Source organism: Nerophis lumbriciformis, linkage group LG16 (genome assembly GCF_033978685.3).
Source record: "Nerophis lumbriciformis linkage group LG16, RoL_Nlum_v2.1, whole genome shotgun sequence".
Lineage (NCBI taxonomy): Eukaryota > Metazoa > Chordata > Actinopteri > Syngnathiformes > Syngnathidae > Nerophis > Nerophis lumbriciformis.
The window spans coordinates 16,148,529-16,161,206 of NC_084563.2; the positions used below are offsets into that span (position 1 = coordinate 16,148,529).

General features: G+C 39.5%; 1 protein-coding gene across 1 annotated transcript in view; it reads right to left on the reverse strand.

Moving 5' to 3' along the window:
• diaph2 (diaphanous-related formin 2) overlaps window positions 1–12,678 on the reverse strand; it is a 1,014,494-nt gene that overhangs the window by 106,608 nt on the left and 895,208 nt on the right. The window lies entirely within an intron of this gene.

The following is a 12,678-nucleotide window of genomic DNA, read 5'->3' on the forward strand; positions in this document are numbered from 1 at the left end:
GTTGTTTCTTTTGGTTATTAATATTTCTGGTTCCTACATTACATATCAATATAGATCAATATAGTCTGAAGGAATACAGTCCATAAGCACACATGATTGTATTTCTTTATGACAAAAATATATAAATAAATAGATAAAAAATAATTTAAAAAATAAACATACTGTAGTGGAATTTCTGACTTTTGAACCATATTTTGTGTCTGTCAAGAATGTCTGCTCATTTCTTTCTTTTCTATTCTGAACCACTGAAGGACCATATGTGGGTGAAAGTTAAATATATGGTCGGTCTGACCATTCTACAAAATGCTTTGATTGTTTATTATGACTAAGGGATTCAAGGATGTTGCAGAACAAACAGGTCCAAAACAACAGGACCTTGACGCATGATGGAAACAGATAAAATGGCCAAGTGACAAGGGCTATGTGTGATTTGCTTGATTCTCGAGTCCTCCGGAGGACGTTGTCTGTCTGCATGGGCAATTCAATCCACCTTTGTACTTTTTGAATATGGGTAAATAAACCTTTTGTACTAAATTCACTTTTGTTGCTGTTTGAGCTTTGGACCAACCACCACAATACCATTGCCCATATCCGAACCCCCCCGGTTCTGGGACACATTTTCAAGCATTGACCAGTCCGCAGCTACAAAAAGGTTGGGGACCATTGCTCTACATCAGTCAATCAATGTTCATTTTTACAGCCCTTGTTCACGGGTGCCTCGACAGGCTGCACAAACCACAATGACATCATTCATGATAATGTGAGAGTCCAGTCTATTTGGGGCAAACAGAGGGTCGTAGGAGGTCTCCAACTAGGTCACCAGGTCATAGAGGAGTAGTCCACACTAGGTCATGACTTAGAACAGTGAGCATTTCCTATAGACTGACATCTCTCCAAGGATTTTTCCTGGCCACCTGGTAACCTCTCCGAGAGAAGTGGCAGGTCAAGTGGTCTAAAACAGAATCTGCACTCAAATGGCGCCTCGTACTCATTGAGAACAGAGCAAGCTTGACCACCACCGGTATTCATTCATAAACAAACTCTTGTTTGTTCAGCAGATTGCTGCAAACTGTTGTGGTTTCGAGTGAACTTGAATGCGACTTTGTGGAAACGTACTGTAGCTAAAGTGCACTTAGCGAGTCAAAGGGTGAGAGGAAGAGGCAACGACGAGATGAGACAGCATGCGTACAGACAGTAATGCAGCGATATGACATATTGCCTAATCAGTCTTTCTTGCTTTCATAAGCTGTCATCCAGGCCATCAAGCCATCAAGACCTTTAGCCGCCGCCTCTCTCATTGACTGATTCCCTTGTTCAATTATTCTCGCTTCATAAGCAGCACTCCATCTATTTAGCTCGCAGGAAAAAAAAATAAAAATAAAAATAAAAAAGCCAGTAAAATTATGAAAGGATTGCTTCTTCGCCCGTGTTTACCGCCATAAAAGTTTTTACAACGTGCAAAAAGAAGAAATCAATCGCTCAGACACTCGGGTCGCCTTCATAAACGTATTAACGGTGGCGGTGTCAGAAGTGAGAAAAGGGTCCCAGCGTGGCGCAGACATTAATAATGCACACCCATAAATGATTTTTACATGCTCTCCCACTAATCATAATGTATCGCGTTGGAATATTTACAATGATGGAATGCTATTTTTAGGCACTGAACAGGCATGTGCAGTCATGTAGAAAAATGACGACACCGCATGATAAATCTTCTACTCTCAAAACGCTCTACACAAAAGGGCCGAAATATTGTGCCATTAGTACAATTTCTAAAGAGTGCACCCTTTTAATTTTTGGACATATTTTGTTTGTATTTCATACATTGAACAATTAACTATTTACACATTTAACATTAGACACTGGCCTACCGGAGAACTCATTTAGTCTTAGTCTTTATACTCCTCCGCCGGCCTTTTAGGGAGCTGTTTCCTTTTTCAATGGCCGTATAAATCGCCTTTTTTTGTTTTTTCTCCACAGCGAGGGTGAGTCCATAACGCGGTAAAATGTTGACTGAACGACTGTGTTTGATTTTATGTAGACAATTACACCTTTAGGGGACTGGCAAACAGTAGTGTGTCAACTTTGAGCAAGATTGGTTGAAAAACATGACTGACATCCTTCGCAGAACTAAATAGCGATAAGTTATTGACCATTTGTCCAATGATTAAACAACTGAATTCATGTTTGGTTTAGCCGAATTACCACGAAAACGGGTGCACACTTTTAGGGGACTGGCACACAGATGTGTGTCAAATTTGAGTAAGATGGGTTGAAAAACATGGCTGACATCCTACGCAGGGAAATGAGAGGGCTAAATAGCGATAGGTTATTGACCATTTGTCCTATGATTAAACAACTGAATTCATGTTTGGTTTAGCCGAATTACAACGAAAATGGGTGCACACCTTTAGGGGACTGGCAAACAGTAGTGTGTCAAATTTGAGCAAGATTGGTTGAAAAATATGGCTGACATCCTTCGCAGGGGAATGCAAGGACTAAATAGCGATAGGTTATTGACCATTTGTTCTGTGATTAAACAACTGAATTCATGTTTGGTTTAGCCGAATCACCACATAAATGGGTGTATACCTTTAGGGGACTAGTAAACAGTAGTGTGTCAAATTTGAGCAAGATTGGTTGAAAAACATGGCTGACATCCTACGCAAGGGAATGCAAGGACTAAATAGCGATAGGTTATTGACCATTTGTCCAATGATCAAACAACTGAATTCATGTTTTGTTTTAGCCGAATCACCACGAAAATGGGTGCACACCTTTAGGGGACTGGCACACAGTAGTGTGTCAAATTTGAGCAAGATTAGTTGAAAAACATGGCTGACATCCTTCGCAGAAGAATGCAAGGACTAAATAGCGATAGGTTATTGACCATTTGTCCTATGATTAAACAACTGAATTCATGTTTGGTTTAGCCAAATCACCTTGAAAATGGGTGTACACCTTTAGGGGACTGGCAAACAGTATTGTGTCAAATTTGAGCAAGATTGGTTGAAAAACATGGCTGACATCCTTCGCAGGGGAATGCAAGGACGAAATAGCGATAGGTTATTGACCATTTGTCCGAAGATTAAACAACCGTATGCATGTAATACAGTTCTGTACGCTTGCATATCTTCCAAGGTCTTTCTTTAACCACAAACCATAGAGGGTTTCAAAAATGTCAATTACCAGCTCAGCTCAGTGGTTAGAGTGTCCGCCCTGAGATCGGTAGGTCGTGAGTTCAACCCCCCCGGCCGAGTCATACCAAAGACTATAAAAATGGGACCCATTACCTCCCTGCTTGGCACTCAAGGTTTGGAATCGGAGGTTAAATCACCAAAAGGATTCCCGAGCGCGGCCACCGCTGTTGCTCAATGCTCCCCTCACTTCCCAGGCGGTGGAACAAGGGGGTGGGTCAAACTGAGGGTAATTTCATCACACCTAGTGGTACTTTAACTCAACTTTAACATTACGGTGCAACAAATTCCAACATGATGCGTAAATAATACTTCAGTTTCACCGTCTCTTACCTAACCTTTAGGAGTCAAAATAACAAGTGCAAAAAAACGACAACTCGCCCTAAAACAACCCCCGGAAACGAGAAAACCCCGACAAATACGACTGCAACACGGACATACCGCACCTCTCTAATCGCCCAGGAATGTAAAAAATAATATCTCAGCTTCAATCCGCCCTAATCCGTCCTTAGGCAATAGTGACCCGGGCAACTGGAAGAAACTAATCCGGAGAGAAAGTAGGGGCGAGGGGGGGTATAGTGGAGGTACAGTAATGCGGTGAGCGGCCTCGTCCTTTACTTCGCCGGCGATGCCTTCAGGGTAGACGTGGTATCAAGCAAATGGACAATATGAGGAAAGACTGGACAGCTGAGCACGAACTACACACAAATACCTCCACACAGTGGAAGATATATATATATGTCGTCGTACTATATGTGCACATGTAGGACACGCACACGCACGCTTCAATGTGCATCCTGTACCGTCGACGGCAACAGCTCCGTCCCCACGCGCTGCAGGCAGACTTGTGAACTCGACATACATCCTATGGATTATTCATGAAAATTAAAACGGTGTGCTTTCTTCTTGTTTATTTCCTCCTGCAACTCTTGCACATTTAGTGAAATCATACGGGCATAAGTGACTGTGTTCCTTATTGTAGCGACTAGGGTTGTACGGTATACCGGTATTGGTATACTACCGCAATACTAATTACTCATATTCGGTACTATACCGTCTCTAAAACGTACCGGTCCACAAACCCCTCTCCAATGGCACGTTGTGTCATTGTTGGTTTTTGCAAGCAGAGGAGCATGTTCGGCAGCGCACAATCACAGAGTACTTACAATCAGACACGGTGTGTAGACAGAAAAGGGAGAACTGATGCATTTTGGCTTAAAAACTAACAATAAAGGTGAAGTTATAACACTGAAACGCCCTCAAACATGGTCATGGTTAGCTCGTTAGCAGCTAACATCCAGCCGCAGTCGGCAGCATTTTAGCTACTTCTGAATCACTAATCCTCCATGGCGACAAATAAAGTAAGTTTCTTACATGTATCATTATCACTGCAGGACGAGGAATAGCTAAACATGCTTCACTGCACACTTTACTATAACGCCGTTCCTGAATGTAAACAAATGGCATGGGTGGATCTACACCTAACATCCACTATAATGATACCAAGTACAGGAGCGTATCTAGTCGATATTACTATGATTACATCGGTATTTTTTGGCATCACAACATCTTTTTTTTTTTAAATATATATTATGTTTATAAACTCAGGAAATATGTGCCTGGACACATGAGGACTTTGAATATGACCAAAGTATGATCTTGTAACTACTTGGTATCGAATTGATACCCAAATGTGTGGTATCATCAAAAACTAATGTAAAGTATCAAACAACAAAATAATATACAATTTCTACATTTTAACAGAAGTGCAGATGTTAAAAGATGTAATGTTAAAAGAGAAAGTAAGCAGATATTAATAGTAAATGAACAAGTAGAAAAATAGATGGATGGATAGAGGACATATCAAGTAGCTTTTTAGTTTACTCGTATTCCCCGCGTTGAACATTTGTTTTGCTGCGCCGCCTTGGAAACGTTTAAAACGAAAGTGGCGCTCTTGGCTTAGCACGGGGGTCTGCAACCCGCGCCCTCGTGGCTCCCTGGAGCTTTTTCAAAAATGGAAAAAGATGGAGGGGGGAAATATATTTGTTGTTTTAATAATGTTTCTGTAGGAGGACAACCATCCAAAAGTCCACCGTTTAATATGTTTGTGTGTATGCTTCACTGATGACAGATTTGGCCAGCACCGTTTTATCCTACTAACTTTGGCGGTCCTTGAACTCACCATAGTTGGTTTACGTGTACAACTTTCTCCGACGCTGCCACAGAAAGACGTGTTTTATGCCACTCCTTCTTTGTCTCATTTTGTCTACCAAACGTTTTATCCTGTGCGTGAATGCACAACGGTGCGCTTTGTTGATGTTATTGACTTGCGTGGGGTGCTAATAATCCACGCTAACATGCTATTTGGGCTAGCTATGTGTACATATTGCATCATTATGCCACATTTGTGGGTATATTTGAGTTCATTCAATTTCCTTTACTTATGACCTCTGTGTATTTAATTTATACTTGCCTGTCTCACAACACATTATGGACTGGACTCACACTATTATGTTGGATCCACTATGGACTGGACTCTCACACTATTATGTTAGATCCACTATGGACTGGACTCTCACACTATTATGTTAGATCCACTATGGACTGGACTCTCACACTATTATGTAAGATCCACTATGGACTGGACTCTTACACTATTAACTAGATCCACGATGAACCGGACTCTCACAGTATTACGTTGTGGCAGCTCTTTGAGACACTTGTGATTTAGGGCTATATAAGTAAACATTGATTGATTGATTGATTATCTGTATGTAATATTGGCTGCATTTCTGATTGTGTGCCATGTTGTTCCAGACCACAGCAAACGTTACCATGTCGCTCCAGACCACAGCAAACGTTACCCAACTTGCAAATATTGTAATACATCCATTAGAAGAAGACAGCCTGTCCTTTCCTTTAACTTGGGCACATACATCTATACCTTTGGTAGTAATTTCCAGGAGTTATCTCACCCTCTGAGACACTTACTTATTAAGTGTTGCCTTCATTGTAACACTAATATAAGACTTTTAACTTTTTGCGACTCCAGACAGATTAGTTTTTTGTATTTTTGGTCCAATATGGCTCTTTTAACACGTTGGGTTGCCGACCTCTGGCTTAGCAGAAGGCAGACTTTCTTACCTCCGCCAAATAGGTTCTGTTTTGTCCTGGGCTTGTTTGCCTTTTTGTTAGCAACATAACTCAACCAGTTACGGACAGATTTAACGTCCTAAGAAACAATTCCTTTTATCCACAACGAGTACGAACACACTCCCTGCGAGATAGCGTTTATTTACAGACCCAGCAAACGCCAAAACGCCAGGAAAAATGTACACTCGCCAAGTTTTGTTTGATGCGGTATTTAAAATACCGTTACATCCCTAAAAGTGATATAAAACATGTACATTATATCTAAAACCAGAGCGTGCTTCAATGGAGGAGGACGTTGTTTTCTATTTGCCATCTGAAATTAAACCAAAACTTCATGTTCCGTCGTTAAATACGGTTTAAAACATAACATAATGTACGTTTACCAGACATGTGTGATTGACAGTCTTAGGAAGGCAAATCAAAGCCAACATGACGAATAAAAACATTTGTTAAATCTGTTCTCTTAAACCACTATTGTCAACATAAGCGATCACTGTGACTGATGGCTCTGGTTTTTATTAGTTTTACATCAACTGAAGCAGAGGTAAAGCAACAAACTCAACGTGTATTAATTTTATATGGACCTGATGTTTTATTTTGGTAAATAAAACAGACTGCATCTGCTCAGGCCTGTTAAAAACAAAAAATTTCTTTTTTAAGCCACTTATTTGTTTCGTTTGTACATCAATCTTTAATACATTTAACTGTTTTTTCCACATATTTTTTTAGGTGATATTAAAAATAGACTAATTAACTACAGATAATTGGTTTTCTACACCAAAATTAATCTATTTATTATTCAACTTCTTCTTCTCCAGATTTCGGCGCGCTCTACCTTCCACATTTTTCACCTGATTCAAACCGTTCCAACTTCAAACTGTTCAGCCTATTCGGGAATCGCGGGCTTTCCCATGACAAATTCCAAAAATCCCCAGATTTCCCAGAATTCCAGGTTTTCCGGGACATTTTTCCCACTCAAAATGAATTGGCCATTTTTTTAAACTTTCACCATTTCCACATTTTTCAACCCATTCAATCCATTCCACCTTCAACACATTCCACCATCCTGGAAATTCAAACTACTCTTTTTCCAAGTTAAAAATTACAATTCCAGGATTTTCCAGAATTCCTGATTTTCCAAAGCCTTACTTCCACCCTTTTTTCTGCACTGCAAAAAGTCAGGGTTCAAAAACAAGAAAAAATAATACAAAATTAGGGGTATTTTATTAGAACTAAGCAAAATTATCTGCCAATTGAACAAGAAAATGTGTCTTGTCACGACTTTCCAAAACAAGTAAAATTAGCTAACCTCAATGAACCCAAAAATACCTTAAAATAAGTATATTCTCACTAATAACAAGTGCACTTTTCTTGGTAGAAAAAAAAGAGACCTTTCTTAAAAATATTCTTAAATTAAGTAAATGCTAGTGCCATTATCTTGAGATAATGATATGCACTCGGCTTTTTTTCGAGCTTGAAATAAGAAATTATTACTTTAAAAAAGTAGTTTTATACTTGTGAGTGTTGATGACACAGCTTAGCAACAGTTGATATTCTAGTTTCAAGCATGTTTTACTCAATATAGGTCATAAAATCTCAGCTACAAGCTGTAATATCTTACTGAGATCATTTAAGACCAAAACCCTTAAAACAAGTAAAACACTAACATACAATCTGCTTAGTGATAAGAATGATTTTATCAGACAGAAAATAAGCAAATATTACCCTTATTTGAGATATTTCATCTTACTTAGATTTCAGTTTTTGCGGTGTGGCGACTACTCCTTCCACATTGTTCAACGCATTTCAACCATTCCACCGTCAAATCAGGACAAAAAATGAAGTTGTTTTTTGAACTGGAAAAATTCCCGGTTTTCCCGAAATTCCGTTATACTATTTCTCAATTCAACATGTTACTACTTCAACATTTCTTGACCGATTTTAAAAATTCCAACACCAACCATTCCATCTCATTCAGACCATTCGAGTTTTTTTACCATTTTCAAAAGTTCCCGCTTTTCCCTAAATTCTCAATTTTTGGGGGGAATTTCCCATTGAAATCAATGGGACATTATTCAAAGTTCCACAACTCCCACCTTTTTCATCTCATTCAAACTGTTCCAACTTAAAAAATATTCTGCCTGTTTGGTAATTGTGTGCTCTACTTCAACAATTCTAAAAAAAAATTCCAGGATTTCAGTTCAACTTCAGTATTGGAGCATTCATGCGCAATTCCTTCAGAAATTGCCTCATCTAGTTCATGACAAATTACTCATTTTTTATTTATTTATTGTAGGCACTTCTACTCGTATTCTTCGTATATATATCCCAACCTATCCTGACCTGACCACGACCTGTAGTTAGCATGTGGGCCTCCCAGTCATAGGCATGAATGTGAGTGACTTGTTTGTCTATACTGGTATGTGCTCTGTGACTGACTGGCGACCCGACTAGTCAGCTGGTATAGGCTCCAGCTCACCCGTGACGCTAATGAGAACAAGCGTTGAAAATACGCCTCTAAGTATCCGAAGTGGCAAAGTAGATTTGCACGGTTGTAGGAGTGTAGACCAAAGGTCCTCTGGCAGACCTGGTTAGAAGTATTGGCGTGTGAAGGGAATGACCTCCAAAGCGCGCACAAGGGTGCACTTGAGCTCTGCCGTTCCCTCGGTGGCTTACAACAGCAAACATGTCGTCGTGAGAATAAACAACCATCACACTCACTCATTACATCATCCTTCCATTGGACGCCGCCAAAGGCAACACAATAATGCTAATGATCAGGGGGGTTACCATAATAACAGTTCAGGACTGACTTCGGTTTTAAGGTCAGTTTCTGCACAGTTATGGGGGACAATTCAAAAACTGCTTCTTCGCTTTTGTGCTTGGATTGCTTATGCTATCAGGTAATTCTTTAGACCGGGGGTCCCCGAACTTTTTGCCTCCAAGGGCCAAAGTGAAAATGTGCCAATGGGCTGCAGGCCAAAGACAGCATTTTTTTAGTACAAGCCTCCTTCAAAACCGCACTAAAAGAACACCTCCAGGTAACTACAACCCTAGACTAACACCCTCTCCCCACCACATCCCACCTCCCCGGATTGTAAATAATCAAATGTAAATAATCAAATGTATATACTTGTTCTTATGCTTTCTGAGCTCACTATGTTCACTGCTCGCTGTACATATCCTACCAAGTCAGACCTACACTGTTTCAATGTCCATTTCGCAGATGACATAATTGTTGATGACTGAAGTGCTGATATCAACCAAACCCCCGCACCCCAACCCCCTCCACGTCGCACCCCCCGAATTGTAAATAATGTAAATAATTCAATGTATATACTCTGATGATTAACTTGTGTGATGACTGTATTATGCTGATAGTACACTGCAAAAACTGAAATCTAAGTAAGATTAAATATATTTGCTTATTTTCTGCATGATAAGGTAATTCTTCTCACTAAGCAGATTTTACGTTAGAGTGTTTTACTTGTTTTAGTCCTAAATGATCTCAGTAAGATATTACAGCTTGCTGCTGAGATTTGATGACCTATAATAAGTAAAACATGCTTGAAACTAGAATATCAACTGTTGCAAAGCTGTGTCATCAACACTCACAAGTATAAAACTACTTTATTAAAGTAATCATTTCTTACTTCAAGCATGAAAAAAAAAATCATGACTTTGACACAATTGTGTCTCATAATTAAAACAGATGACATTCAACTAGACTTTGCTGTTTTATTTTCAATGAAACAATAGAAAATACGTACTCATATAGTAGTACAGTTGTTATTAGTGAGAATATACTTAGTTTAAAGGGGAACATTATCACCAGACTTATGTAAGTGTCAATATATACCTTGAAGTTGCAGAAAAAAGACTATATATTTTTTTAACCGATTTCCGAACTCTATATGGGTGAATTTTGGCGAATTAAACGCCTTTCTATTATTTGCTCTCGGAGCGATGACGTCACGTTGTGACGTCACATCGGGAAGCAATCCGCCATTTTCTCTAACACATTACAAACACCGAGTCAAATCAGCTCTGTTATTTTCCGTTTTTTCGACTATTTTCCGTACCTTGGAGACATCATGCCTCGTCGGTGTGTTGTCGGAGGGTATAACAACACGAACAGGGACGGATTCAAGTTGCACCAGTGGCCCAAAGATGCGAAAGTGGCAAAAAATTGGACGTTTGTTCCGCACACTTTACCGACGAAAGCTATGCTACGACAGAGATGGCAAGAATGTGTGGATATCCTGCGACACTCAAAGCAGATGCATTTCCAACGATAAAGTCAAAGAAATCTGCCGCCAGACCCCCAGGAAAAGAGAGCGAATGAGGGTATGTCTACAGAATATATTAATTGATGAAAACTGGGCTGTCTGCACTCTCAAAGTGCATGTTGTTGCCAAATGTATTTCATATGCTGTAAACCTAGTTCATAGTTGTTAGTTTCCTTTAATGCCAAACAAACACATACCAATCGTTGGTTAGAAGGTGATCGCCGAATTCGTCCTCGCTTTCTCCCGTGTCGCTGGCTGTCGTGTCGTTTTCGCTTGCATACGGTTCAAACCGATATGGCTCAATAGTTTCAGTTTCTTCTTCAATTTCGTTTTCGCTACCTGCCTTCACACTACAACCATCCGTTTCAATACATGCGCAATCTGTTCAATCTCTTAAGCCGCTGAAATCCGAGTCTGAATCCGAGCTAATGTCGCTATAAACTTGCTGTTCTATACGCCATGTTTGTTTGCATCGGCATCACTATGTGACGTCACAGGAAAATGGACGGGTGTTTATAACGATGGTTAAAATCAGGCACTTTGAAGCTTGTTTTAGGGATATTGCGTGATGGGTAAAATTTTGAAAAAAACTTCGAAAAATAAAATAAGCCACTGGGAACTGATTTTTAATGGTTTTAACCATTCTGAAAATGTGATAATGTTCCCCTTTAAGGTATTTTTGGGTTCATTGAGGTCAGCTAATTTGACTTGTTTTGGAAAGTCTTGACAAGCCACATTATCTTGTTCTATTGGCAGATAATTTTGCTAAGTTCAAGTAAAATACCCCTAATTTTTGTATTTTTGTTTCTTGTTTTTGAACAATGACTTTTTGCAGTGTATATATTTGTAACATGAATTGATTAACGTGGACACCGACTTAAACAAGTTGGCAAACTTATTGGGGTGTTACCATTTAGTGGTCAATTGTACAGAAAATGTACTGTACTGTGCAATCTACTAATAAAAGTTTCAATCAATCAATCAATCCCAATACTATTTCTTTCCACTTCCAATACAATATCGACCCATATTGGAGCCTTGAGTTTTGGCCGGTAACGATATTGAGCCGACACCATATCAGCAGGAATCATCAAAATGCTCATTGCCTTTTCGAAGCCTCACGGGTGAACCCCAGCAAAGGCCATTTAATAAAAGCTGAAAGTGCCGCTAAAGCAGCGAGAAAGCTTACAAAGGCGAGTGAGTAGTGTTTCTTTCATAGTGCAGTTTTTACAAAAATCTGAAGAATGAATGAAGAGATTGCACGTACGCACACAATAGCTACGAGGTTAAAGCAGTGGTATTTGTACTCTGTAAGTAAAATGGCCCATTTCATTTTTCCATTACAAGAAGTAATGGTTACCTCAACTCCGGGTGAACCGTGTCTTGTCCATCGACTGACTTTCTTTTTTGTTGTGCCGGCGGAGCCGAGCGCAGGCCTTTCAGCAAATGGAAGTCGCCGTCATATCCTTAAGGCCCATCAATAAGTAAAGCTGACACAAATAAACAGATAAATAAGTAAAACGCGGGGAAGAGTGTAGCTAATGGGCATCAGTCGGCATTAGCGGTAGAAGCGTAACATGCAGAGAGCCGCTGTGGTCTAATTTTAACTTTTCATTAACCCCGGCTAATTACTCTGTCAATGTACTGGAAGTATATGCTTTGTTGTCTCTCTTCGAGACACACTTTTATATAGAAACTGAAACTAAACTTCAGCTGTCTTAGCTTCTGTTGTTCATGCATCCCTCACTTTTTTTCTATCTAGTCAATACTACTATGATTACGTCGATATCTTTTGGAATCACAACATCTTCTTTCGTTTTTTTAAATGTATATTATGTTTATAAACTCAGGAAATATGTCCCTGGACACATGAGGACTTTGAAAATGACCAATGTATGATCCTGTAACTACTTGGTATCGGATTGATACCCAAATTTGTGGTATCATCCAAAATTAATGTAAAGTATCAAACAACAGAAGTGTAGATAGAACATGTTAAAAGAGAAAGTAAGCAGATATTACCAGTAAATGAACAAGTA